The sequence below is a fragment of the Trachypithecus francoisi genome, unplaced genomic scaffold, assembly GCF_009764315.1.
Source record: "Trachypithecus francoisi isolate TF-2019V2 unplaced genomic scaffold, Tfra_2.0 Lachesis_group10, whole genome shotgun sequence".
Classification (NCBI taxonomy): domain Eukaryota; kingdom Metazoa; phylum Chordata; class Mammalia; order Primates; family Cercopithecidae; genus Trachypithecus; species Trachypithecus francoisi.
In genome coordinates this window covers 37,034,188-37,060,705 of record NW_022681455.1, presented here as the reverse complement: position 1 = coordinate 37,060,705, position 26,518 = coordinate 37,034,188, and the positions used below count along the sequence as shown (strand labels likewise).

Genomic DNA, 26,518 nt, shown 5'->3' with positions numbered 1-26,518 from the left:
TTGTTAAACATACTTAAAAGTTTTCTGATAATGGAATTATCAGTTTTTAAATTTAAAATAAAATTTTAAAAATGCATTTCCGGGTGGGCGCGGTGACTCATGCCTGTAATCCCAGCACTTTGGGAGGCCAAGGCGGGCAGATCACCTGAGGTTGGGAGTTCGAGACCAGCCTGACCAACATGGAGAAACCTCGTTTCTACTAAAAATACAAAAATCAGCCGGGCGTGGTGGCACATGCCTGTAATCCCAGCTACTCGGGAGGCTGAGGCAGGAGAATCACTTGAACCCAGGAGGCGGAGGTTGCGGTGAGCCGAGATCATGCTATTGTACTCCAGCCTGGGCAACAAGAGCGAAACTCTGTCTCAAAAAAAAAAAAAAAAAAATGCATTTCCTCAGTCGTACTAGTGCTTGATAGTCACATATGGCTAGTGGCTGCCTATTAGGCAGCCAGGTTTAGAGGATTAAATGAGATGATGTATGGGAACAGTAACTAGCACATGGTAGGTGTTCAACAGATGGTATCTATTGTTGTTCCTGAAGCCTAGAGTTGCTTCTGATGAAATCCAATTTCTAACGTAATCTTTCATGCGTATCCACTGCCAGGTATAATGGAAGGATACAGAGAAAGATCTTGGTCAGGGAAGAGAAAAAATGGAGGAGGGATGAGATGAAGACCCTCGTACTTCTGTAGCCCTTTCATGGGCTGGGCTCCCACTGAGGAGCACCTTCACTCTCCTCCATTCAATGCTCCTGACCGTCTTCCTTCAGGGCAGGCACTGTTACTCACCCCTGTGCACAGATAGAAAACCCGGGCTCTGAGATTTGAAGCAATGGGAAGGCAGGGAGCCTTGAGTTCCCACCCAACCACTCCTGGTCTCGTTCTGAGGTATGGATCCTCGTCCCCTCTTGGGGCCTCAGTTTCCCCAAAGGGGTTAAGTAAATGAGAGTGAGGTTGGTTTGGATTACTGGATCAGTCCCTGAAATTTTAGGGTTATTCAAACAGGGGACATTTGGCTGGCCCTCACCTTGCAAAATTCGCCCAATGCTGATTTGTAAATAGGTAAACAGATGAGAGTAAGAGAAAGAGAGAAAGGAGAGCGAGAGTGAGAGACAGCGCACATGCACTGGTTTTTCAGTTCACAGTTGGGGGTGGGGGCTGCCATGTAGTTTGCAATATTTGTGTCCACAGCAGTCTGGGACACCCTCTTCCAGTCTTGAGGTGCCTAGGAAACCTAATTAATTATGGAATAATGGAGCGCAGCTTGTGCTAATATAGAATCAGGGCCGAGGGAGTTAGGTGTCTCAGGGGATATTTATAACAAGCTGTGGCAGTCTGGTGAGTCACTGCTGTGCTCTCCAAGAGGACACACCTGCCTCCGAGAAGAGGAGGCCGTCACTCTCCAGTCAGGCCCCTCTTCCCGGGCAGGGCTGGAGACACACACACTGTTGGGCAATCCTCTCCACTTCTTTAGTCTCCCCTGGGACACCAATCATTACACCCCATCCCTCCTCCATTTCAGCAGAATTTCCCAGCAACCTCCCACTTCCCAGACTGAGGCTGTGCTGTCCACTGATGATGCTACAGATCATTTGTACCCTGGGAACATCTCATTCCAGAGAGATTTCTTCTGGGAAGGTTTCCTACGGTCAAGCCAAGCTACGCAGCTAGGCTCTTGGGCAGCTTCCATCCAGGGCCAATTCTTCCCGGACATAGAAAGGCAAAGTCTAGAGAGGGGAAGGGGACAAGCATTTGTTGAGCCCCTTTTCTGTGCTCTTAGGCAGAACACTTGGCATCCTGTAAACTCACTAAAGTGTCACAATAAGCTGTGTAGTGGGTTCCATCATCCATGTTTAACAGATACAGAAACTGAGGCTTAGGGGAAAGCAGCTAAAAGGAATACACAGCTAGAACGTGCCAGAGCCAGAGTTCTAAGCCAGGCCTGCCTAACACCATCCCAAGCTATAGGACTAGTGGTACAAAACACTTTACACACACACACTCACTTAATTATCAAAAAATTGAGTTGAGGGCAAAGTCAAACAGAAAAGGACATATAACCTCCCAACTAATAGAGGGAAAAATTCAATAGCAAAAAGAAAAACCTAAACAACAACAACAACAAAAAAAACCCAATACCAAAAGAAGGGGGAAAAAGGAGAGAAAAAGGAACGTAGAACAGATGAAACCAATAGCAAGCAGAGAGTAGATTTAATCCCATATGTCTATATATCTGTAATTACATTAAATCTAAATGGACTAAATGCTCCTATTAAAAGATAAAGATTGTCAGGCCGGGCACGGTGGCTCATGCCTGTAATCCCAGCACTTTGGAAGGCCGAGGTGTGTGGATCACGAGGTCAGGAGTTCAAGACCAGCCTGACCAAGATGGTGAAACCCTGTCTCTACTAAAAATACAAAAAATTAGCCGGGTGTGGTGGCACACACCTGTAATCCCAGCTACTCGGGAATCTGAGGCAGAGAAACGCTTAAACCTGGAGGGGCAGAGGTTGCAGTGAGCCGAGATCATGCCACTGCACTCCAGCCTGGGTGACAGAGTGAGACTCCATCTCAAAAAAAAAAAAAAAAAAAAGATAAAGATTGTCAGAATGGATAAAGAACAAATCCCATCTCTGGGGTTTACAGGAGATACACCCAAAGCATAAGGTACAGGAAGGTTGAGGGGAGAGCCGAAGTGTGAACCAGGGGCTTTTCAGGCTGCAGGACACACTCTCTCTTCCAGATCTCAGCCCTCTGACTCGTCCCTTTCCTGTCTTGGCCTCAGATCCTCAGTGACTTCTGGCCTCGCAGTGTGGTTCAATGGAGGGCACTCAGGCACTGGCATTCGATGAATCAACCACGTGACCCTGGCCTTTCTTAGGCAACCTGAGCCTTCATGTCCTCCTCTGTAAAATAGAACAAAGATTCATACCTCACAGGGCTGCTGTAAGAATTAGAACCAGGGCCGGCGCGGTGGCTCAAGCCTGTAATCCCAGCACTTTGGGAGGCCGAGACGGGCGGATCACGAGGTCAGGAGATCGAGACCATCCTGGCTAACATGGTGAAACCCCGTCTCTACTAAAAATACAAAAAACTAGCCAGGCGACATGGCGGGCGCCTGTAGTCCCAGCTGCTTGGGAGGCTGAGGCAGGAGAATGGCGTAAACCCAGGAGGCGGAGCTTGCAGTGAGCTGAGACCCGGCCACTGCACTCCAGCCTGGGCGGCAGAGCGAGACTCCGTCTCAAAAAAAAAAAAAAAAAAAAAAAAAAAGAATTAGAACCAGAAAAAAAAAAAAAAAAAAAAAAGAACATGTTCATGGCATCTGGCACACAAAATTCGAATTATGTTAATTTTTTGCTATAATGTATTATAATTTTACATGTGCCTATGTAGTAGATAAGGCCCTATGGGTTGCCCCTGACAGTCTGAGAGAGTATGAGAGCCTTTTTCATGTGTGTTTTTGGTGAGGGCTGTGTGTATGTAAGGTGCATCCACTCTTCCTCCCAGGAAATTCAAGTAGGGCCAGGAGGATGGGGTAACTCTAGGATGCCCTCTTCCTGTTTGTTTGCAAACCTGACAAATCTGTTGCTTTCTGTCTTTGATTAGATCATACTCCTGTTCAGACCCTAGCCTTGGCGACTTCCTACTGTTTGTGTGCCTGCCTGCCTGCCTGCCTTCCTTCCTTCCTTCCTCTCTCTCTCTTTCTTTTCTTTCCTTTTTTTTCAGACCGAGTGTCACTCTTGTTGCCCAGGCTGGAGTACAATGGCATGATCCTGGTCACTGCAACCTCTGCCTCCCGGGTTCAAGTGATTCTCCTGCCTCAGCCTCCCGAGTAGCTGGGATTACAGGTATGTGTCACCACGCCTGGCTAATTTTGTAATTTTAGTAGAGATGGGGTTTCTCCATGTTAGTCAGGCTGGTCTACGAACTCCCGACCTCAGGTGATCTGCCTGCCTTGGCCTCCCAAAGTGCTGGGATGACAGGCATGAACCACCGTGCCTGGCCTGCTGATGGCATGCTTTCTGCCCCTTCCTTCCAAGTGTGAACTCGCCCCTGAGGGCAAACCATTCAGCCCTTCCTGCATCCCATGCCAAGCTTGGTGGGGTCTCCTCACCATCCCCATCGAAGGCTGCCCCTCCTCCTTTGTTATCCAGCTTCACACTCCCTGATCTGCAATTCTAAAAAGCAAAAACTCTAAAAAAGCAGACTCCCCCCCACCCCCTCAACAAGTTTGGTATAAACTCATTTGGCCACAAACCTGACCTGACCTGGTGTGAGGTTATTTAAAAATCTTTACGTTGTCTCTCACTGCTCAGACATTTTCCTGCAAAAATTTGCTGGGTTTAATTAAGGGCACTGCCCAGACCCTACTGGAGTATTATGTAGTGTCAGCACATGCATCGAGTGACCTTTCTGAAACCGCAAAGCTCTGGCCCCAGGGCTTCGGGTGAGGGCGTGAGCCTGCCACAGTGACAGCCTGAGGGCCCTTTCTGTGCAGTGCCTTCTGGACTTATCTCCTCTCCTATTCACAGCTCTGTTAGGTGGGCATCAGTCACTCCATTGCACCAATGAGGACATTGAATCCCAAGGAATCCAGCTGGGAAAGTAGCTGAGCCAAGTCCTTCTGAGTGCCCAGCCTCCCCCACTTTCTCTTTTCTTTACATCAAGCTCCTCTCCTTCCCTCAGGGGCCAGCCCTCTGCTCCCCCGCCCCCTTCTCTATCCTGTTGATGCTCCTGGGACTTTCATGTATTAGAATGCCCAATTTCATTCATTTAACATTATTTGTTACGGACTTCTCACACTCCATGTGCACATAAACATCTTACAACACTGATCCTAATTCACCAGCTCTGGGTCTGACATTCTGCCTCCCTAACAAGCTTCCAGGTCCTGTTGGACCCCACTTTGGGGAATAAGGGGCAAGGGAACAGGTAAGCACACAGAGTTTGTTTCTGGTTTTGTTTTTGTTTTTGAGACAACAGCCTGTCGCCCAGGCTGTTGTGCAGTAGCACGATCTCCACGCACTGCAACCTCTGCCTTCCGGGTTCAAGCGATTCTCCTTCCTCAGCCTCCCGAGTAGCTGGGATTACAGGTGCGCACCTCCACGCCCGTATAATTTTTGCATTTTTAGTAGAGACAGGGTTTCACCATGTTGGTCAGGCTGGTCTCAAACTTCTGACCTCGTGATCCGCCCGCCTCGGCCTCCCAAAGTGCTGGGATTACAGGCATGAGCCACTGTGCCTGGCCTTGTTTTTGTTTTGAGTCAGGGTCTCACTCTGTTGCCCAGGCTGGAGGGCAGTGGTGCAGTTATGGCTCACTGCAGCCTTGACCTCCCAGGCTCAAGCTTCCTGAGAAGCTGGGACTACAGGCACGCGTCATCATGGCTGGCTAATTTTTATATTTTTTGTAGAGACGGGGTCTCATTATGTTGCCTAGGGTAGTCTCACACTGCTGGCCTCCAACAATCCTCCCACCTCAGCCTCCCAAAGTGCTGGGATTACAGATGTGAGCCACCACCCCCTGATAGCATACAGAATTGAATAATAAACACAATTCAGCGGTGGCAGAGGCAGGATTTGAACCCGGCAAGCCTGGCTCCAAAATCTGTGCTGTTAACTACTATGCAGCACACAAGTTGGAGGGCTGGACCCTGTCTGTGGAGTGTGATGAAGCAATCACTGCAAGCACAGCTGGCCATGCCAGAACACTGAGGGGAAGGCTGGGCTCCTTTGTGTAACACAATTAATTTTCTTTTTTTTTTCTTTTTGACATAGAGCCTTGCTCTGTTGCCCAGGTTGGAGAGCAGTGGTGCCATCTCAGCTCACTGCAACCTCCGCCTCCTGGGTTCAAGTGATTCTTGTGCCTTGGCCTCCCAAGTAGCTGGGACTACAGGCGTGCGCCACTACGCCCAGCTAATTTTTGTATTTTTAGTACAGACAGGGTTTCACCATGTTGGCCGGGCTGGTCTTGAACTCCTAAACTCAGGTAATCCACCCACCTCAGCCTCCCAAAGTGCTGGGATTACAGGTGTGAGCCACCGTGCCCGGCCTCAGCTCGCAGTTTCTCATAGCTGTTCCTAAGCACGCTTCCAGTGAACTGTGGACTGAGAAACCAACTGACCAAGCTCCTTAGAATTATATATAAAGTAAAGGTTTATAGGTACCGAGAGAGGGAACAGCAGTTTTTTGAAGACAAGCATGCTTCAGCTGTTTTGCATGGAATTTATGAGATTCAGTTTGGTTGCTTATTTACATATATTTGCTAATTTCCTGGTTCATGGCTATGTTTTTGAGAGTTGAGGAAGCTGGATAAGCATCCTTTCTATCTGTAATTTTCAAATCTGCAGAGAATCCTAATCCATACTTGGAGGGTGGGATTTGGACCTCTACATTTTGCAAAACTGCATTTGGAACCATCAGCACTTATTGAGCACCTACTGTATGGTCACAAGTGCTGGACACTATGGACAGAAAACCTATGCAGTCGTCATGCATTATGTTACTACACAGCCCTCATGCATTACAACATTTGAATTGCAGTAGACAATTTGAAGCACATGAAGCAACTAAGGCCAGTTCACCTTCAAACAGAGAAGGCTAGCGGCAGTGGTAGCACAGCACAGTGAAGGCATCTTCTGGGAGGGAAGGAAGACCACTCAGTGTGATGAAAACAGCCTGGACATGAGGTCAGCAAACCTGGTTCTGAGTTTCTCCTCCCTAATCTACCTGCCAATGGACGCATATCCTCTCTGAACATCAGTTTCTTCATCTATGACGTGGGGATAAGGTGTTCTCCCTCCCGCGTGTGTTGTGATGAGAGAATGCCTGGGAAAGCACCATGTAAACTGTAAAGTGCTGTCTGCACATGTGCAGTGAGGGTCCTGCAGGCTGCAGGGAGCACAGACCCACTCTGGTTACCTCCAGTGATGAGGCTTTATTGTAAAGCTAAGCAGCAGGGTGGGAAGCCGGGGAGGGCCTCGGCAGACAAAGAGCAGCCCTCCTGGAAGAGAAGAACCTCCTTCTGGAGTCCTTGGAGGCTCAGGCCAAGGCCAACTACGGATCCTTTCTGCCTGATGTCTTCTGCTACCTCTTGGCTTCCACCTCCTGGCCCCTGCCTACTACCTTCTCCTGTGTAGCCCTCGCCTATGGCTCACTTTGTGGTCCTCTGGTTTTCAGGCAGTCCCGTGAGAGACAGTCTGATGGGCCTGATAAGTCACTGTCCAGTGTAGAAGGTCTCCACTGGGCAGTCTTTTAGCTGGGCTGCCCCTCCCACATATCCAGTGCATAAATGGCCGCCTTTGTGTCAGGCCAAACCTTTGCCTGGGCAGTTGTGGCCAGGGTGTGGACTCCTATGCCCCAGCAGTGCACGGGAGCGCCTGTGGGGGCTGTGGGCATAGCTCACAGGGCGGGCTGTCGATCCGTCACAGAATGTGAGGGGTTTTCATAGAGGGAAGATGGCACTAACACAGTTAATTTGTCCAGCAAACAGCACCTGCCTGTCACATCTCACATGCCACTCAGTGAGGGCCAACTGCAGGCCACGTTGTACAATCCTGGAAGGCTGTGGTGCCCTCGGTCTCCACATTATTTGGGTTTCCCTAGTGGATGACACTCTCTTCTCACTGCCCATCTGCCCCCAGGCACTGGCATTCCTGTGTGTGCTCCCCAATCCCGTGACTAAAACCTGCCCTCAGCATTTCTATAGAGGATGCTCACTGCAGCATTGAACGCAGTAGAGAAAGATTAGGACCAGCTTACATGTCCAGAGTGAGGGGAGTGGTTACCTATGATTATGTATCTTTCTCTGACTGTGCCTGTATGAGGGGACTTCATAAAGTTTGTGAGAAAATGGGACTAAAGGATACAAATAAAAAATATAAACTTATTTCTTAACATAAGCGCCATCAAGTATGAAATACTTCTGTAAGTGATAATACCAGCCATGTAGTCCATCCCTAAAGGACTGAGCGTCCCGGGACTTTCAGTGTGTCAATGCAGTCTTTTGAATACTATCAACTGAAGAAAAATGGTTGCCTTTTAAATATTTTAAAATTTATGTTATTTATTTATTTGAGACAGATTCTCACTCTGTTGCCCAGGCTAGAGTGCAGTGGAGTGATCTCGGCTCACCGCAACCTCCACCTCCCAGGGTCAAGCAATTCTCGTGTCTCAGCCTCCCGAGTAGCTGGGATTACAGGAACCTGCCACCATGCCCAGGTAATTTTTGTATTTTTAGTGGAGATGGAGTTTCATCATGTTGATCAGGCTGGTCTCAAACTCAAAATCCCAAAGTGCTGGGATTACAGGCGTGAGCACTTTGGGAAGCCGAGGCCGGCAGATCACCTGAGGCCAGGAGTTTGAGACCAGCCTGGCCAACATGAAACCCAGTCTCTACTAAAAATACAAAAAATTAGCTGCGCGTAGTGGAGGACACCTATAATCCCAGCTACTCAGGAGACTGAGGCAGGAGAATCGTTTGAACCTGGGAGGCGGAGGTTGCAGTGAGCGGAGATTGTGCCGCTATACTCCAACCTGGGCGACAGGGCGAAACTGTCTCCAAAAAAAAAAAAAAAAAAGTAAACAAAAAGAAGTTTTAAGGAGCCACACTGAGATGTCTGATGATTTCCCATGGAAACTCTTGAAAACTTGCCCTTGTGTGACGAGAGGAATGAGCAGGAGCATTGTTGTGGTGGAGAAGGACTCCTTGGTGAAGCTTTCCCAGGTATTTGTCTGTAAAAGCTTTGGTGAACTTTTTCAAAACACTCTCATAATTAACAGATATTATTGTGATTTGGCCCTCCAGAAAGTTAACAGGCAAAATGCCTGGAGCATCTCAGAAAACAGTTGTCATGATCTTTGCGCTTTTATTTTTTTATTTATTTGTTTTTTGAGACAAAGTCTTGTTCTTGTCACCCAGGCTGGAGTGCAATGGTGCGATCTCGGCTCACTGCAACCTCCATCTCCCAGGTTCAAGTGATTCTCCTGCTTCAACCTCCTGAGTAGCTGGGATTACAGGCACCTGCCACCATGCCCGGCTAATTTTTGTATTTTTAGTAGAGACGGGAGTTTCAATATGTTGGCCAGGGTGGTCTCAAACTCCTGACCTCAGGTGATCCACCTGCGTCGGCCTCCCAAAGTGCTGGGATTACAGGTCTTTGGGAGTACAGACATGAGCCACCACGCGTGGCCGCTCTTTTATTTTTATTTTTTGAGACAGTGTCTCACTTTGTCACCCAGGCTGGAGTACAGTGGCATGAACATGGTTCACTGCAGCCTTAACTTCCAGGCTCAAGTGATCCTCCCACCTCAGCCTCCCAAGTAGCTAGGACTACAGGCGCGTGCCAGCATGCCTGGCTAATTTTTGTATTCTTTGTAGAGATGGGGTTTCGCCATGTTGCCCAGGCTGGTCTGAAACCCCTGAGCTCAAGCCATCCACCCACCTTGGCCTCCCAGAGTGTGGGATTACAGGCCTGAGCCACTGCCCCCAGCTGATCTTCACTCTTGATGGTCCACTTTTGCTCTTTCACCTCTTCGTAGCCATTGCTTTAATTATGCTTTGTCTTCAGGATCGCACTGGTAAAAGCCCTGTTTCATCTCTCGTTCCTGTTACAGTTATTTGAAGAAATGCTTCAGGATTTTTTCTTTTTTTTTTTTGAGATGGAGTCTCACTGTATCACCCAGGTTGGAATGCAGTAGCATGATCTCGGCTCACTGCAACCTCCACCTCCTGGGTTCAAGTGATTCTCTTGCCTCAGCTTCCCAAGTAGCTGAGATTACAGGCATGCACCACCACGCCCGGCTAATTTTTGTACCTTTAGTAAACACGGGGTTTCACCATGTTGGCCAGGTTGGTCTCAAACTCCTGACCTGAAGTGATCCGCCCGCCTCTGCCTCCCAAAGTGCTGGGATTACTGGCATGAGCCACCGGCCTGGCTGCTTCAGGATCTTGATCCCACTTGTTTGAAATTTCCATTGAAAGCCCTGCTGTTGTCCGCAGCTGATCTGGGCGCAATGGCTTCTGGGCACAAACTTTGGAGTAGAAAGTTTGCTCACCTCTACTTTTTCAGTCAGAACTATTTGAGGTGTTTCAGTCAGAACTATTTAAGGTGAACCAGTTGAGATGTCAGTGGTGTTGGTGGTTGTTCCTGCTGTAAATCATTGGTTCTTTTCAATTAGGGTGTGTACAAGATGAATTCTTCACAAATTGCTGTGGATTGGCTGCCGCTGCAGGTTCCATCAACCTTGTTTTGTCCCTTCTTAAAATGAGTTGGCCAGGCGCGGTGGCTCATGCCTGTAATCCCAGCACTTTGGGAGGCCGAGGCAGGTGAATCACCTGAGGTCAGGAGTTTGAGACCAGCCTGACCTGGTGAAACCCCGTCTCTAGGCTGGGTGAGGTGGCTGTGGCTTATACCTGTAATCCCAGCACTTTGGGAGGTTGAGGTGGGTGGATCTTGAGGTCAAAAATTCAAGACCAGCCTGGTCAACATGGTGAAACCCCATCTCTAGTAAAAATACGAAAATTAGGCAGATGTGGTGGCGGGTTCCTGTAGCCCCAGCTACTTGGGAGGCTGAGTGAAACCCCATCTCTACTAAAAATACAAAAATTAGCCAGACGTGGTGGCACGTTCCTGTAGCCCCAGCTACTTGGGAGGCTGAGCGAGACTCTGTCTCAAAAAAAAAAAAGAAGAAGAAGAAGAAGAAAAGAAATTCCATCTCTATTAAAAATACAAAAATTAACTGGGCGTGGTGGTGGGTGCCTGTAATCCCAGCTACATGGGAGGCTGAGGCAGGAGAATCACTTGAACCTGGGAGGTGGAGGTTGCAGTGAGCTGAGATCACGCCACTGCACTCCAGCCTGGGTGACAGAGCGAGACTCCATCTCGAAAAAAAAAAAAAAGAGAAAAAAAGAAAAAGAAATTATCCACTTGTACAATAAACTGCTGATTTTGGGAGGGCATTTTCCCCATACACTTCTTGTAAAGCATCAGTGATTTCACCATTCTTCAACCCAAGTTTTACCATAAATGTGACATGTGTTCTTGCTTCAGTTTTAGCAGAATTCATGTTTCTCTGAAAGGAGCTCTTTTCAAACTGAGAGCTTATCTTTCTTAGTGCCTAAAACTAGTTTTTTGTTTTTATTTCTGTTTTTTTGAGACAGGGTCTCACTCTGTCACCCAGGCTGTAGTGCAGTGGCAGGATCACGGCTCACTGCAGCCTCGACCTCCTGGGCTCAAGTGATCCTCCCACCTCAGCCTTCCAAGTATCTGGGACCCCAGGTAAACACCACCATGCTTGGCTAATTTTTTTTTTTTTTTGAGACAGAGTCTCGCTCTGTCACCCAAGCTGGAGTGCACTGGCCAGATCTCAGCTCACTGCAAGCTCTGCCTCCCGGGTTCATGCCATTCTCCTGCCTCAGCCTCCCGAGTAGCTGGGACTACAGGCGCCTGCCACCTCGCCCGGCTAGTTTTTTGTATTTTTTAGTAGAGACGGGGTTTCACCGTGTTAGCCAGGATGGTCTCGATCTCCTGACCTTGTGATCCGCCCGCCTCGGCCTCCCAAAGTGCTGGGATTACAGGCTTGAGCCACTGCGCCCGGCCTCTTGGCTAATTTTTAAATTTTACGTAGAAAGGGGGTCTCCTTATATTGCCCAGACTGCTCTCGACCTCCTGGGCTTAAGTGACTCATCCTCCTTGGCCTCCCAAAGTGTTGGGATTATGGGCGTGAGCCACTGTGCCCCACTGCCTCAAACTAGATCTTCTTTGGCCATGTTATAACTTTAGTATGACCCTATTTTGGTGCAAAAGAAAAATTGAAATTCATGCAGGTTTTTTCATAATACACATTTTTTATGAACTTTTTGAGGACCTTTTATATACATTAAAACTATATGCACAAGAACATTTAATGACATAGTACAATAATAAAGGAAAGTTCTCATTTTGGCATCATTAATATGTGTATATAAGAAAGTGCCTGTGTACATACATTTATACACTGTACATAATTTACATAGAAAAAGACTGGAAAATTTTATATCAATATGATAGTTGTGGTTATCTCTGGGTGGTTTTTTTTAATTAAAAAATTTTGGGGGGCCTATGATCTCAGCTTTTTGGGAGGCTGAGGTGGGTGGATCACTTGAGGTTGGGAGTTCGAAACCAGCCTGACCAACATGGAGAAACTCCGTCTCTACTAAAAATACTAAATTAGCCGGGCATGGTGGCATGGGCCTGTAATCCCAGCTACTCAGGAGGCTGAGGCAGGAGAATCACTTGAACCTGGGAGTCAGAGGTTGAGGTGACCCGAGATCGTGCCATTGTACTCCAGCCTGGGCAACAAGAGCAAAACTTCATCTCAAAATAAATAAATAAATAAATAAATAATAAATACATAAATAAAATAAAACATTCTTTTGGCTTTATTATAGTGGCACACCTCTATAATACCAGCATTTTGGGAGGTTGAGATGGGAGGATTGTTTGAGGCTAGGAGTTTGAGACCAGCCTGGGCAACATAGTGAGACCTCGTCTCTACTGAAAACTAATGAATATATTTTTAACATCTTTTTTTTTTTTTTTTTTGTAGAGATAATGTATTGCTATATTGCCCAGGCTGGCCTCGAACTCTTGGGCTCAAGTGATCCTCCTGCTTCAGCCTCCTGAGTAGTTGGGACTATAGGTGTGTACCACCATACCTGTCTTCTGGGTGACACTTTATAAGTAAGTATTATTATTATTTTTTATTTATGCTTTTCCCTTTTTTCCACATTTTCTACAAGACATGTGTTACTTTTATAATCAGGAAAACCATACCCATAAATATCATCATCTTTTTTTTTTTTTTTTTTTTTTTTTTGAGACGGAGTCTGGCTCTGTCTCCCAGGCTGGAGTACAGTGGCCGGATCTCAGCTCACTGCAAGCTCTGCCTCCCGGGTTTACACCATTCTCCTGCCTCAGCCTCCGGAGTAGCTGGGACTACAGGCGCCCGCCACCTCGCCCGGCTAGTTTTTTGTATTTTTAGTAGAGACGGGGTTTCACCGTGTTAACCAGGATGGTCTCGAACTCCTGACCTCGTGATCCACCCGTCTCGGCCTCCCAAAGTGCTGGGATTACAGGCTTGAGCCACCGCGCCCGGCCTAAATATCATCATCTTTTTAAAAAGCCAAACCATGTCCTCAGGAAAGAAAATGACAACTTATTTTTTTACTATCCCATACTTTTTTTTTTTTTTTTGAGATGGAGTTTCATTCTTGTCACCCAGGCTGGAGTACAATGGCATGATCTTGGCTCACTGCAACCTCTGCCTCCTAGCTTCAAGGGATTCTACTGCCTCAGCCTCTTGAGTAGCTGGGATTACAGGTGCACGCCAACAGGCTCAACTAATTTTTGTATTTTTAGCAGAGATGGGGTTTCGCCATGTTGGCCAGGCTGGTCTCCAACTCCTGACCTCAGGTGATCTGCCCACCTCAGCCTCCCAAAGTGCTGGGATTACAGGCATGAGCCAATGCACCTGACTTCCTATAATCTTAAAGGATTCACAATTTCCATGTATTTTCAGGGAAAACGAAGTTTTCTGTTGAAGGAATGATGTCTAATGGTGGAATTTTGGGTATCAGTGATCTGATGAAAAGGTGTCTGAAGGGTGGCAAAGCCTCCTGGTTGCTTTGAAATCAAACCCCAGAGGCCTCCTTCTCTGGTCTGGCTGGGGCGAGATTGTAAGGGTGACCAGAGGTGGAGCCAGTAAAAGTGTCCCAAGTGGGTGGAGCCAGGAAACTCCCCAGAGTGCCTTGTCACCAACATATTTCATACTTAAAAAGAATGAGAGTGAAATGGACATTTATGTTTTCAATCAAAACAGTGACTGAGTTGAGTTTTTGTTTCCCCTCTTGGGAAAACCCTGCACCACTCCTTCTAAAGGAAGGAGAAGAAGAGAGAAGGCATTTTAGTAACTGCTACTGTTATGACCTTGGATGGGGAGGGAAGAGATGAGAGGGAGAAGACAGCAGCATTTGCTTATCAACTTTTGTACTTTATACAGTTAAAAAGAGACAGCACTAGGTCAGGTGCGGTGGCTCACGCCTGTAATCCCAGCACTTTGGGAGGCCAAGGCGGGAGGATCACGAGATCAGGAGTTTGAGACCAGCCTGGTCAACATGGTGAAACCCCCATCTCTACTAAAAACAGAAAAATTAGTGAGGCGTGGTGGTGCACGTCTGTAATCTCAGCTACTCAGCAGGTTGAGGCAGGAGAATTGCTTGAACCCAGGAGGCAGAGGTTGCAGTGAGCCAAGATCACGCTATTGCACTCCAGCCCAGGCGACAGTGCAATACTTCATTTCGGGGGTGGAGGGGAAATAAAAAAAGATAGCACTATGGGTGATTTTTATTTATGCATTTGTGGGGTTTTTTGGTAGTCCTCAGTTTGTCTATTATGAATACAAGATACTTTTGTAATCAGGGATAAAAATGTCATAATGAAAGGGCCAAACAGATGTGGTTGGGCCATCCTACTGCTCTGTCTGCAGGCCACTGACCACCTTCACTCTAGGCCAGAATCCTCAGGCCCACTTGGGCAAGAGTGAGTAACAGGGCAGAGAGCAAGCAGCCTTGGTCCTCTGCCCAGCCCACTCCAGCCCCTCTGGCCTAATGCATCTCTAATCCCCTGGACAGCAGACCTGCTCGGCTCCTGTAGACGGCATGGCCCTGTGTCCCCCAGCCTGACCCTGTCTGTGCCTCCCTGCATGGTGCCAACTGCCAGGTCTTTCTGCTTAGCTGGACTCTGGCCTGACCCTCCTGACCAGCCCTTTCCAGAGGCTGGAAATACCCCCACGTGACACTCACTGGCACATGGTGTTTAGCTGAGTATTCATTGCAGCAACTGCAATCTCAAGAAAGGCGCCTGCAGCCTTCAGGACTGTCTGGAGTTTATTTGGCTGCGATGATCGAGGCTTGCCCTCTCAGCAGCAGGTGAACACTGCACAAGACCAACAGAGAACCACGAGCGAGATAGGGTGCCCAGCCCCAGTTTACCAGGCCACCTGCAAAGGCAACACAGACTTTGGTGTCCTGAGACACCTGTTAAATCCTGCCTACGAGAATTGTAATCCCAGTTGCATGATCTTAAACACATCCCTCTGATCTGTAAAACAGAGATGATGATGATCTTTTTTTTTTCTGAGACGGAGTTTCGTTCTTGTTGCCCAGGCTGGGATACAATCAGCTCGCTGCAGACTCCACCTCCTGGGTTCAAGCGATTCTCCTGCCTCAGCCTCCTGAGTAGCTGGGATTACAGGCGTGTGCCACCACACCCGGCTATTTTTTTATTTTTAGTAGAGAAGGGGTTTCTCCATGTTGGTCAGGCTGGTTTCGAACTCCCAACTTCAGGTGATCCATCCGCCTCGGCCTCCCAAAGTGCTAGGATTACAAGCGTGAGCCACTGCACCCGGCCGATAATGATCTTTTTTATCCAGTTACTCCATCGGGAGCACATAGGCTAATGTATATTAAAATGCTTTATGAGCTGAAAGTGCTTAAATGGTATTTCCTGTGAAAATTCATCATGGTGCTTTGAAAAGTTGTTTTATTTATTTATTTTAAATATTTATTTATTTATTTTGAGACAGAGTTTGCTCTTGTTGCCCAGACTGGAGTGCAATGGCGTGATCTTGGCTCACCGCAACCTCCGCCTCCCAGGTTCAAGCAATTCTCCCAAGTAGCTGGGATTACAGGCACCTGCCACCTCTCCTGGCTAATTTTTTGTATTTTTAGTAGAGACAGGATTTCACCATGTTGGCCAGGCTGGTCTTGAACTCCTAACCTCGGAAGGTTCGCCTGCCTTGGCCTCCCAAAGTGCTGGGATTACAGGCTTGAGCTGCCTTGCGGGCCTATTTATTTACTTTAAATCAACTAGTTTGATTTAAAGTGTTTGATACCCACTAACTGCATGTGCCCAGCATTGTGCTTAATTCTTCCAGCAAGTCAAGAAGTACAAGATGAGTATGGCTTGTTGCCAAGGAACTTATGCTCAATTGGAGGAAATGGAGCACTCATGTTGAAAGCCCATTTCCTTTCTGTCAATGAGAGGGAGCACTCGGACTCTTGTAAATCAGTTTCTATCACTGGGCCTAGTTTCCTCAGCTGGGAAAAGGAAATGGCGATGCCTGCCTATAATCCCAGTATCTGGGGAGGCCGAGGCAAGAGGATTGTTTGAGCCCAGAAGTTTGAGATCAGCCTGGCCCACGTGGTGAAACCCTGTCTCTACAAAAAAATACAAAAATTTACTGGGTGTGGCCACGTGCGCCTGTGGTCCCAGCTACTCGAGAGGCCAAGGTGGGAGGGTCACTTGAGCCTGGGAGGTTGAGGCTGCCCTTGTCACCAGGCCCTGGTGTGTGAGCCGGACAGGGTGCGGGTAGCCAAGACGGTCCCCTGTCAATGCAGACAACAGCAGGAGAGAATCAGAGCTGTGCAAATGGTCCTGGCTGAGCCCAAAGGAGCGCAGGACTCGGGAAGTGTTGCTTCCCCCAGTAGCAGGGTCTAGGGGCACCTGCCTGGGCTAAGTCTTCTCCACAGGGAGCAGGAGGCTCTGCAAGCCAGCTGCCCTGTCTCTCCTCCTCCTCCGGGCCTGCCACCCTCTCCACACACAGCAGGGTCTGTGGGGGTGGAGGCTTTTTCCAGACATGTATTTAAGTGAGGAGAGAAAACAAGGCGAGTCGCCTGGGATTTGCCAAGTCAGTAGGCAGGAACACAACCCAGGAGACCAGAAATAAGACGCTGGTGAGGGTCACCCTGCTGTCCGTAGCTGGGGACGGTTTATAGCCCGTGCGGAACGCGTTATAATCACACTTTTGTTTGAGGATGGCCCTTGATCCCTGGGTGTTGCTCTCCTGGTTGGAAGGTAGCAGAGCCCTGATTGTGGGCAGTGAGTAATGGTGACTCAGGGAAATTCACAAGGACACAGGGAACACCCCCAAAGTCATCCAGGGACATGCCCTGGTTCCCCCTGCCGGTCAGGGAGCCAGAAGTTCTGGTCCCCTTTGTGAATGAGGAATTTCTAAAGTTTTCTCTGGAACTTTGGCAGAATTCTACAGGACCTTTCAGGGGAAGCATTAAGCTTTGAGAATTTGGAGGAGGGGGAAATTACTAAAAAATTTAAGGCTTTGTATCTATTTATGAATTAGCTTCTTTTCTCTCTCTTTTTAAAATTTTTAATCTATTTATTTTTATTTATTTATTTGTTTATTTATTTTGAGACCAGGTCATGAGACTGGCTAATTTTTTTATTTTTGGTGGAGACACGGTTTCACCATGTTGCCCAGGCTGGTCTCGAACTCCTGGCCTCAAGTGATCAACCCACCTTGGCTTCCCAAAGTGCTGGGATTATAGGCATGAGCCACCACACCCGGCTTTCTTTTCTTTTTTAGCTCCTAATTATATTTGTCTCTTATTCTTATTGGGCATTTGTTACCTTGTATGACAAATGATTCTCCAGAAAACAAATTATGACAATAATAATAACAGCTAACATTTATTCACCCCTTATGACATGCTAGTACTGGTCTCTCCGTGTATTTTTGTGTTTCATCAAATCTACAGTTCCATCAATCATTAGACATAGTGTTATTTGTGTACCACTAAACGATGCAGCCGATTAATCCTTGACATGCCATTGATTTTCAGACTCACGCTGATTTCAGAAATGCTAAAATGGAGATCAATTTTAATCATCTTAGAATCCATGAAATGCAGTAATTAAATCTCAGTTACCATCCTTACCTTACGGATGGGTAAACTGAGGGACAGAGAAGTTGAGTAAATCTGTCCCAATGTTACCCAGCAAGTATGTAGTGGAGATGACAGCTGAACCCAGAGTTGGGCTCCAAAACCTGTGCTCATAACCACTGCACTACATTGTGCCTAAGGAAGTCATATCACCGGCAAGACAGGAGGAAGGACACAAAATAACAGAGGGAAAGCTGGAGCCACCCTCCACTCCCTTCTCACTATCTCCAGGGCCAGTGGCCACCAGGTCCTGCTGATGTCTCTTCCAAAAGCTTCTCCCAGATCGTGCTCCTCCTCTTGCTCCCGGCAGCTGACTCACTGGTTCTATCCTTCCTTGCGTCTGCTTGGACTATTGCAGTAGCCTCTAAGCTGCTGCCCACCTCCAGCCCCGCCCACTCCCCCAACATAGACGCTGGAGTGACAGTCGTCTTTCAAATGTGAGTCTGATCTTGTTATTCTGCTTGGAAGCATCTGAGGGATCCAAATCCTAGTGCACGTTTGCTTGCACCCGTGGCAGCCTCTGTTCTAGGCAAACCCCAACATGGTCCAAAAGCCCTTGTGGAGGCCATGGTCTCACAGAGAAGCAAGACCCCACAGTGGGCAGTTATGATACGATGTGAAGCACACTTCAGTGGGGGGCATGCTGGGCCCATGGGAGGAGCCCCTGCTCTGGGACCTCAGGGACCACTTCGTAATGTCTAAGCCAAGACTGCCAGGATGCATGGGAATTTACCAGGCAAAGGACAGTGAGGATTTCCAGGCAGAAGGAAGAGCAGTGCAAAGGTCCAGAGTAAAGAGAGAGGTCGGAGCATGGAGTGTCAGCTGGGGCACAGGCCCGGCTGAGCCTGGAAGAGGACAGGCTGGGGTGGGTTGAGTGAGGCTGGCTCTTACAGTACGGGCCTCACCTTTCTCTTTCAGCCTTAGCTCCTTTCTGCTTCTCTTCCCACCAGATCCCCCTGCAGCAGGTACCTGTGTCCTGAACAGTCTTCCTCCTCTTCACATGTGCTCCACAGGCACCTCACACCTGCCCAGCAAACTCATCCACCCAGACCCTGCTAGAAGGTAGCCTCCCGGAGAAAACACCCCTGATCCTTGAGTTATGTCTCCGAGCTCCAAGCTGGGCAGAAGACTGAGGGGCTGGTCTCAGGTTCAACTGGGGGATTTGGGAGCATTTTGACAGAAATCAACTGAGAAAAAGCCAAAGTTCTTACAAAGGCCTATAAGACCCCACAAGTCTGCACTGCCTCCACCTCTCTGACCCCATCTTCTGCTACCTGCCTTGTTGCCAGCTTGCTTCAGCTACGCGTCTCCTGGCTGTTCCTGAGACCACCCCGACTTCCACCCCCACCTCAGGGCCTTTGTACTCGCTGTTTCCTGGTACAGCTTATTTCTCCCTCATCTACACAGTTCCCTTCTTTACCTCATCAGATTTTGCTCAAATACCACATTCTCAGAAAGGCCCTCCCTGAACACCCTATTTAAAGGCATGGCCCCCATCTCACACTCTTCCTGGCTTTGTTTTTCTCCACAGCACTCACCAGCTTCTACAGCTTATGTGATTCACTTATTTATTTGTTTACTGTCTGACTTTTCCCACAAGAATGTGAGTTCCAAGAGGGCAGGGATTTGGGTCTGCCTGGTTCACTCTGTAGCCCCAGCACCTCACCCAGTGCCCGGCATACAGTAGGTGCTCAGTAAATATTTGTTAGTCAAATGAATGAATTCTGAGCTCTGACTGTGTGCCTGGCACACTCTGCCCTGGACACCATGGAGGACAGGGAGCTGAGGGAACGAGGTCTCTCCCCCTCCGAGGGTGCTGGCTGAGCTGGTTCCAGCGGGCAGTGGGACAGGTCCCTGACAGCCAGGTGAGTCCGGGTGAATCACCACTAATGAGATGGGGAGGGCCACGCCAAGCGGCTTCCCACACAGGCAGCCGACAGGTCACTGCCTGTCGCCAGGAAACTCCTCAATAAGGATTGAACAGGACCCTGGGCTGGGGTGGAGGAAGTGCCCGCCTCTCCTGGAGACCCCACCCATTCCTGAGGACTGAGTCGGCTCACCTGGGCTCCCCCACCCCCCAGGCCTTGGCAAGACGCTGGTTTCTCAACCTGGCCTGAGATTTCCTTCCTAAAAGGAGTTTCGCTCGCTCAGCCCCACGCCCCTCCCGGGCAGGACCTGTTTGTCAGCCAGCCCTGTCTGGGTCCCTGAGACTACACAGGGAGGACAGCTGAATCTGGAAAACCCTGGGACCTCCCCGGCCCCAGCAGCCCATAGGAGGGTCGGTAGACCAGAGCTTATTCAGGGTATGGACAGACCAATGGGGCTCATTAAATCCAATAGGACAGTGTGGGGTGGCCTCCGTGACCACATTCCACCCACCCCGCCGGAGCCTGGGACCCACTAGAGTGCCCTGAGCCCAGGCCAAATGACCATCCCAGGGCAGGGCATGGCTGTCTCATCTGCACAATGGGCAGAGCCTCCTGCCCTGTGGGTGGCTGAGGGCCGGGATGAGATCATGGGTATACAGAGTGAGGAATGCAGGTGGGCAGCCAGGCCTCCACCCCGAAGCTCAGAAGATGTGGCCAATGTGGCCCATGTTTGGGGAGGAAGATGTCCAGCCCTCGGCTCACAGTGAACTTGGCCAGTCCAGCACCACCTCCCTCCCTTCCTCCAGGGGGGGCACTTGAGGCCCCACCAGGCCCTCCTGCCCCAGAACCCAAATAGCCCCTTGCTGAATTGCCTCACCCCAGCCATCTGTGCAGGCCTAAAGCCGCCACCTGTAGTTACTCACATCACACTCATACGTTGATAGCATTCAACAAATGTATGTGGTCAGTCATCAGGCGTCCCAGGAGCACTCCTGGCTGCCGGGCACGGGGTGGGACCAACGACGCAAAGACAGTGGGGCAGGCCCCATCTCAAGGGGGACACAGTTTGGGGAGGGTAATCACACAAATATAACTTTCATAAAAACACCAGCAGGGTGCATGCACACACACACACACACACACACACACACAATCTATGACAGGCTCCCTGGGGGCTCAGAGAAAGGAGTGGTTGGCCTGGCAAGGTGAGGTGTCAGGTGGAGCCTCGTGGGAGAGCTGCAGGTTGAGCAGGGCTGTCCCTGTGCCTGGCTGACCTGCCTTTGTCATGTAATCCTCACAACAGCCCTGTGAGGCCAACAGCACAGGGTTCACCATGCCCATGTTATGGGTGAAAAACTAAGGTTCGAAGAGGTGAAGTGACTTGCCCAAGGCCTCAATGACGGTGAGTGCCAGGGGTTTATCTGGAATTCCAGTTTCCTGACCCCCATGCCGTGGTCTCTCCTGCTCTGCTGTGAGTTCCTTTCTCTCTTCATGTGTCCATTTGTACAACGAATCCAACCTGGCTACTTACTAAGTGCCAGGCAGTATCTGCAAGCTGGGGACCTTAGAGACAGTAAGGTATCACCCAGGCAGGGGAAGCCACATGCACATACCCAGACAGTGCAATCTCCCATTCAGGTCAACATTCAGCAGATGTACGGTGGAGCACCGACCGGGAGCCACGCAGCACAGCAGGTGCTGGGGATGCAGCAGTGAACGAGACAGACAGAGCGCGGCCCTGGGGAGGCTTTCTTCTACTGGCGAGGGCAGAGAATAATCGCAGAGTGAGGGAGCACGATGCAGGATGAGGGAAGAGAGAGGGGCCCGGGTGCTCCTTCAGACGGGCTGATCAGTGAGGGCCTTCCCAGAGCAGGTCCTATTTGCTTGTAGTTGTTTTGAGATGACAGTTGAGCAGAGGAGCCCTGTGGATACCTGAGGAAATATGCCAGGCAGGAGTAATGTCAAGTGCAAAGGCCCTGAGGCAGGAATGCACTTGGAAGTGTTCTGAGGAGCACCAGGGAGCTGAGTGGGTGCAGGGGAGTGGCAGGACATTAGGTAAGGGAGGTGATGGGAGTGCGGGAGGCACAGGTCCTAAAGGCTTTGTGGGCCATAGTAAGGGCTTTGCTTTTACCCCACGTGAAAGAGCCACTGGACGGTTGTGAGCTCAGGACTGACCTGATGTACCCTAGGTTTTGAAAGGATCTCTCTGACTGCTATGGAGAACAGACTACGGAGAACACACTCTATGGAGAACAGACTCTATGGAGAACAGACTCTAAGGGGGCAAGTGACAGGGAGGCAGAGAATCCAAGAGGTGGCTACTGAGATAACCAGGTGAGAGGTGGGCCAGGGTAGTGGTGGAGTGGGGAGCTGTGGTCACATTCAGGATGTGGAGTTTTTAAAATTAATTAATTTGTTACAGGTGAAGTCTCACTCTGTTGCCCAGGCTGGAGTGCAGTGGCACGACCATAGCTCACTCCAGCCTTGAACTCCTGGGTTCAAGCAATCCTCCCTCAGCCTCCTGAGTAGCTGGGACCACAGGTGTGCACCACCATCCCCAACTGGGGATGTTTTGAAAGTAGCCCCATGAGGCTACTAGGACATGAGGTATGGAAGAAAGTGAGGGCTGAAGAACAATCCTGGCTCCAAGAGCAGGAGGGCAGCTCTGCCCAGGTCATGCTTGGCCTGAGGTGCCACATCTTCTACCTGGAGTGTGGCATGGGACATGGCACTCTGCAGGTTGACCAACGTGGAGTTTGGACAGTGTTGGGCCCTTCTTCCCTGCCTGGGTGCTTGGGCCTCCTCGTTTAATCTCAGATGTCATGAATTGGGCTAAACAGGGTTTCATGTGAGTTGGGCTGAGCAGGCTGTCGTCTCCCTCCCACCCTGGGTGGAACCATCAGCCAGCACATTTTTGGAAAGCGTTTTGTCCATATGCATCAGGAGTTTTAAACTTTGATGCCCTTTGACCCAGTGAATCCCTTTCAAGGAAGTTCCTCTGGGGAAGCCATCTGAAATGCAGACAGTGCTGACGCATCAAGCCCTTCACAAGGGGTTGTTTATAATCACCAAATAAATAAATACACAGCCTGCATGTCCAACAGTAGGGAGTGTTTAAGTCAAGCAGATATAGTCTGGCACCTTGTACTGGGTGGTTGTGCTGTGCTTAAATTCACGTTTCTGAGAGTTTTAACATCAAAGGACAACACTTATGCTATGATGTCAAGTGGATACCATGGTATGCATGAGGTAGACACATAGACAAGAAAAAGAAATAGACTCATACTGATTGACTCAAGTTTGGATTACTATTTTCATTTTTCTTCTTTACAGTTTTCTGCATTGTACTAATGTTCTAAGATGGACATGCTGATTAGCTCTGGCTGACTGAAGTTTGGATTACTATTTTCATTTTCTTCTTTACAGTTTTCTGCATTGTACTAATGTTCTAAGATGGCCATGCATTACCTTTCTGACTTGAAACTAATATGTAAAAAGGGGCCAGGCATGGTGGCTCACACCTGTAATCCCAGTACTTTGGGAGGCCAAGGTGGGAGGATCGATGGAGTCCAGGAGTTCGAGACCAGCCTGGGCAACAGAGTGACACCCCTGTCTCTGCAAAAAATTAAAGAATTAGCTGGTTGCATTGGTGCACACCTGTGGTTCCAGCCACTCAGGAGGCTGAGGCGGGAGAATTGCTTGAGCCAGGGAGGTTGGGACTGCAGTGAATTATGATCGAGCCACTGCACTCCAGCCTGGGTAACAAAGTGAGATCCTGTTTCAAAAAAAAAAAAAAAGAGGGGGGGAGAAAATATGCGTTCCTAGAAGCTGGAGCACAGTGTTTGCCAAGCCAGGAACTGAGAGCCAACTAACCCATCCTTTCCAGGGCTCCAGGGTCCACCTGCTCCGGGCAGGGCCGGCAGGTGCAGTCAGGATGGGGATTACGTTGATAGCTGTGGTGGGGAGAGCCAGGTCCAGAGGCCCATCCTTCTCCCTCTCCAGCCACCCCCGTCATGGGGGTGTGTCCCCCCTTGGGCCCCCTGCAGCCCTTGGAGTTTGCCCCTCTGTGTCTTCGCTGGAGGCTGATGCTTCCTGCCTTGTGTATAACCCTGTGGGTCTCTCGTGACTGCCACCAAGCATCCTGTATGCACTGGTCCTCACAGTGTAGTCCCCAGGCCCGAAGCATCAGCACCACCTGGGAACTCTTTAGAAATGCAGAGTCACAGGCCTCTCCCCAGACCTACTGAATCTGCCACTCCTCTGGAGTCGGGGCCTCTGTGTTTTCAAAAGCCCTCCAGACATAAAGTGTGAGAACTGCTGCCTTTTGGTAGGGCCCCACTGTGGCCCATGTTTTACACTGATTATTTCATTTTACAGATTGCCATGATTCCTACTTAACAGACAAGGAAACGAGCTCAGAGAGGTTAAGGAACTTGCCCGAGGCCACACAGCCAGCAGAGACAGGGCTGGGAGTGCGAGCCCATGCCTTTACTTCGACGCTCTGCAGCTCTGCAGCTGCATGGACGTCAGTGCCTCCTGCGGTGTCTGGGTCCAGTTCCGCGCTGAGCACACAGATGGCCCTACTCACATGGGTTGGACTAGGGTTTTGACTGCTGGGTCAGAAGACCAGGCTGATTCCCCACAAGACCCAGGCTGCCCTGACCCCCAGTAGGAGGAGGGAGCTGGGCTCCCTGTGCCTGCTGGGGCCCCTTCAGTCTTGACAGCCACCGGCGATTTGGACCAACGAACCCGCAGAGGAGGGGCGCAGCGCCACCTGCTGGCTGGCGTCATGGGTGATGCTGGGGACAAACGCAGGGATCCACAGACACACGTCTCAGGGACACCATGGCAGGCGTGCACGTGTCTCCTCCTGCCGCACGCGGGTGCACTTGCCCACACGTGGATGTCTGAGCATGTGGGCACGTGGGGCTCTCAGCCACAAGGCCTGGTAGATAGCACTAAATTCACCCATTTACTTATTACCTCATCAAATGTTCATCCAGAGATGCCAAACCCACTGTTGCTGTTACCCGGGAGCCTACAGGCCTGGTGATGGTCAGAGCAACCACCAAGTGATGCGGACAAGGGTCTCTGGGGGATATGCTCAGTGAGGTCATGCAGGCAGCACCTACCCATCTGGACTGGGGCTCCGTCTCACAGGGTGAGCAGGAGAAGGCTGGGAGAAGGGGGCAGAGGCTCATCACAGCAAAGCCTGGAAGAGGAGCTGGAATGGAGCATGGGGGTCCCTGGCACAGGTCTTGTGCAAGGCCATGCAGGCTGGACCCTGTCCCCACAGTGGTGGCCGGACTACGGTGCCACACCATCCTGACATGTTTATACTAAAGCTTAGTAGAAATAAGCTTAGGGACCCTTTAGGACCCAAGGGTCTCTCGGCCCCTTTGGGGCTGGCCTGGGATGTGATCTGTCCCTGTGCACTGTCCCCCTTGCCACAGCAGCTGCCCTGGGATGTATCAGGGATGGGGAGAGGCATCCCCAGTCCCAGAGAAAAACCTGTTTCTGATCTCTGAATGGACGCAGCAGATAGCAGTCACCGTTAAGTCAAGTATTCCTGCATGCCCAGCAGAAGACCTTTTTCCTTAACCTACTAGGCCATCCAAAGCAGCTCACATAGTGTGACCTATTCCAAAACACAGCTCCGCGTGCCTGTGAGGTCCCCCAGGACCCCACGGGAGACTCAGTGCCTCTCTGGGGGCTGGGGGCTAGATGGATGAGCTTTGCTGGATGGTGGGCATAGCTGCGGGTCCAGAACGCAGACACAGGACGATCCTGGTTGGAGGACTGGTGAGAGTGGGGAGGGACCCACTGGCAGAGCTGAGGGGTTGGTGGCTCCCAAACAGGAGCTGGCAGGTGGTGCTGGAAGAGGAAATGTTGGCAGCTCCCCAGTTCTGCCCATGGGCTTAGATGGAGCCTGCGACTTTATCAATGGCCAGTCCTCACTAGCCTGGCCCCTGGCCCGGCCCCTGGCCTGTGGTTTTGCTCAGCAGTGCAGCGGTGGCGGCTTCCGAGAAGCCCCACCAAGACTTTCCTGTCAGGGCAACGCCAAGTTCCTCTTATCAAGGAAGGGGAAGTGGCGGAGTTTCTCCTAAGGCCTTTCAGTTTCTTTCTAAGAAGGTGGGTGTTCCAACCCCCAGGCCCTCAGTAGAGCCAAGTGTTAAAAGAAGAGAGATTGACCTTTGGGGGCTTTCCTCACCCCAGTTCTAACCGAAGCTCCTTTCTTGGGGCTCATAGTGGACATTCCGAAAGAGGAAATGAGACACGTGCATTCCACAGGCCCCTTCCCACGGCCCCTCCTTTCTCCCTCCTCCAAGGACACACTCCTTGATACCCGCCCCCCCCAACCAACACACACACTTAGGAAGGATGGTCCTGCTACCCTTGGGGCATCCCAGCTAGAAAACTTGCTTCTTCTACCTTCAAAGCTGAACTCTTCTGAGTCCGGCTTCCTCAGGACCCTGATGAGGGACTAAAAATCTAACCCAGGGCTGGCCACGGCAGCTCACATCTATAATCCCAGCTCTTTGAGAAGCCAAGGCGGGCGGATTGCTTGAGCCCAGGAGTTCAAGACCAGCCTGGACAACAGAGTGAGACCTTGTCTCTTAAAAAAAAAAAATTAAAAAATTAAAAAATTAGCTGGGCGTGGTGGTGTGTGCCTGTAGTCCCAGATACTAGGGTGTGGTGGGAGAATAGCTAGAGCCCGGCAAGTCGACACTGCAGTGAGCTGTGATCGCACCACTGCACTGCAGCCTGGGCAACAGAGCGAGACTCTGTCTCAAAACAAAACAAAAAAACAACTAACCCAAACAAAGAGCTGACAGATGACACTGGCTTAATGCAGATTCCAGTCCAGGGGATATG

The 26,518-nt window shown here is 49.9% G+C and overlaps 1 long non-coding RNA gene across 3 annotated transcripts; it reads left to right on the top strand.

Annotated features, from left to right (window-relative positions):
- The first annotated feature begins 12,677 nt into the window (after positions 1-12,677).
- Positions 12,678-24,147, top strand: LOC117087146. 3 transcript variants are annotated; one of them, XR_004438697.1, is made up of 5 exons: positions 12,678-12,717; positions 18,006-18,211; positions 18,725-18,836; positions 21,832-21,976; positions 24,020-24,147. It is a non-coding gene; the product is annotated as an uncharacterized LOC117087146 (long non-coding RNA). The 3 variants fall into 3 exon arrangements; XR_004438696.1 differs by lacking the exon at positions 12,678-12,717 and having other exon boundaries at positions 17,831-18,211; XR_004438698.1 differs by lacking the exons at positions 12,678-12,717; positions 18,725-18,836 and having other exon boundaries at positions 17,831-18,211.
- The last annotated feature ends 2,371 nt before the right edge of the window (positions 24,148-26,518 follow it).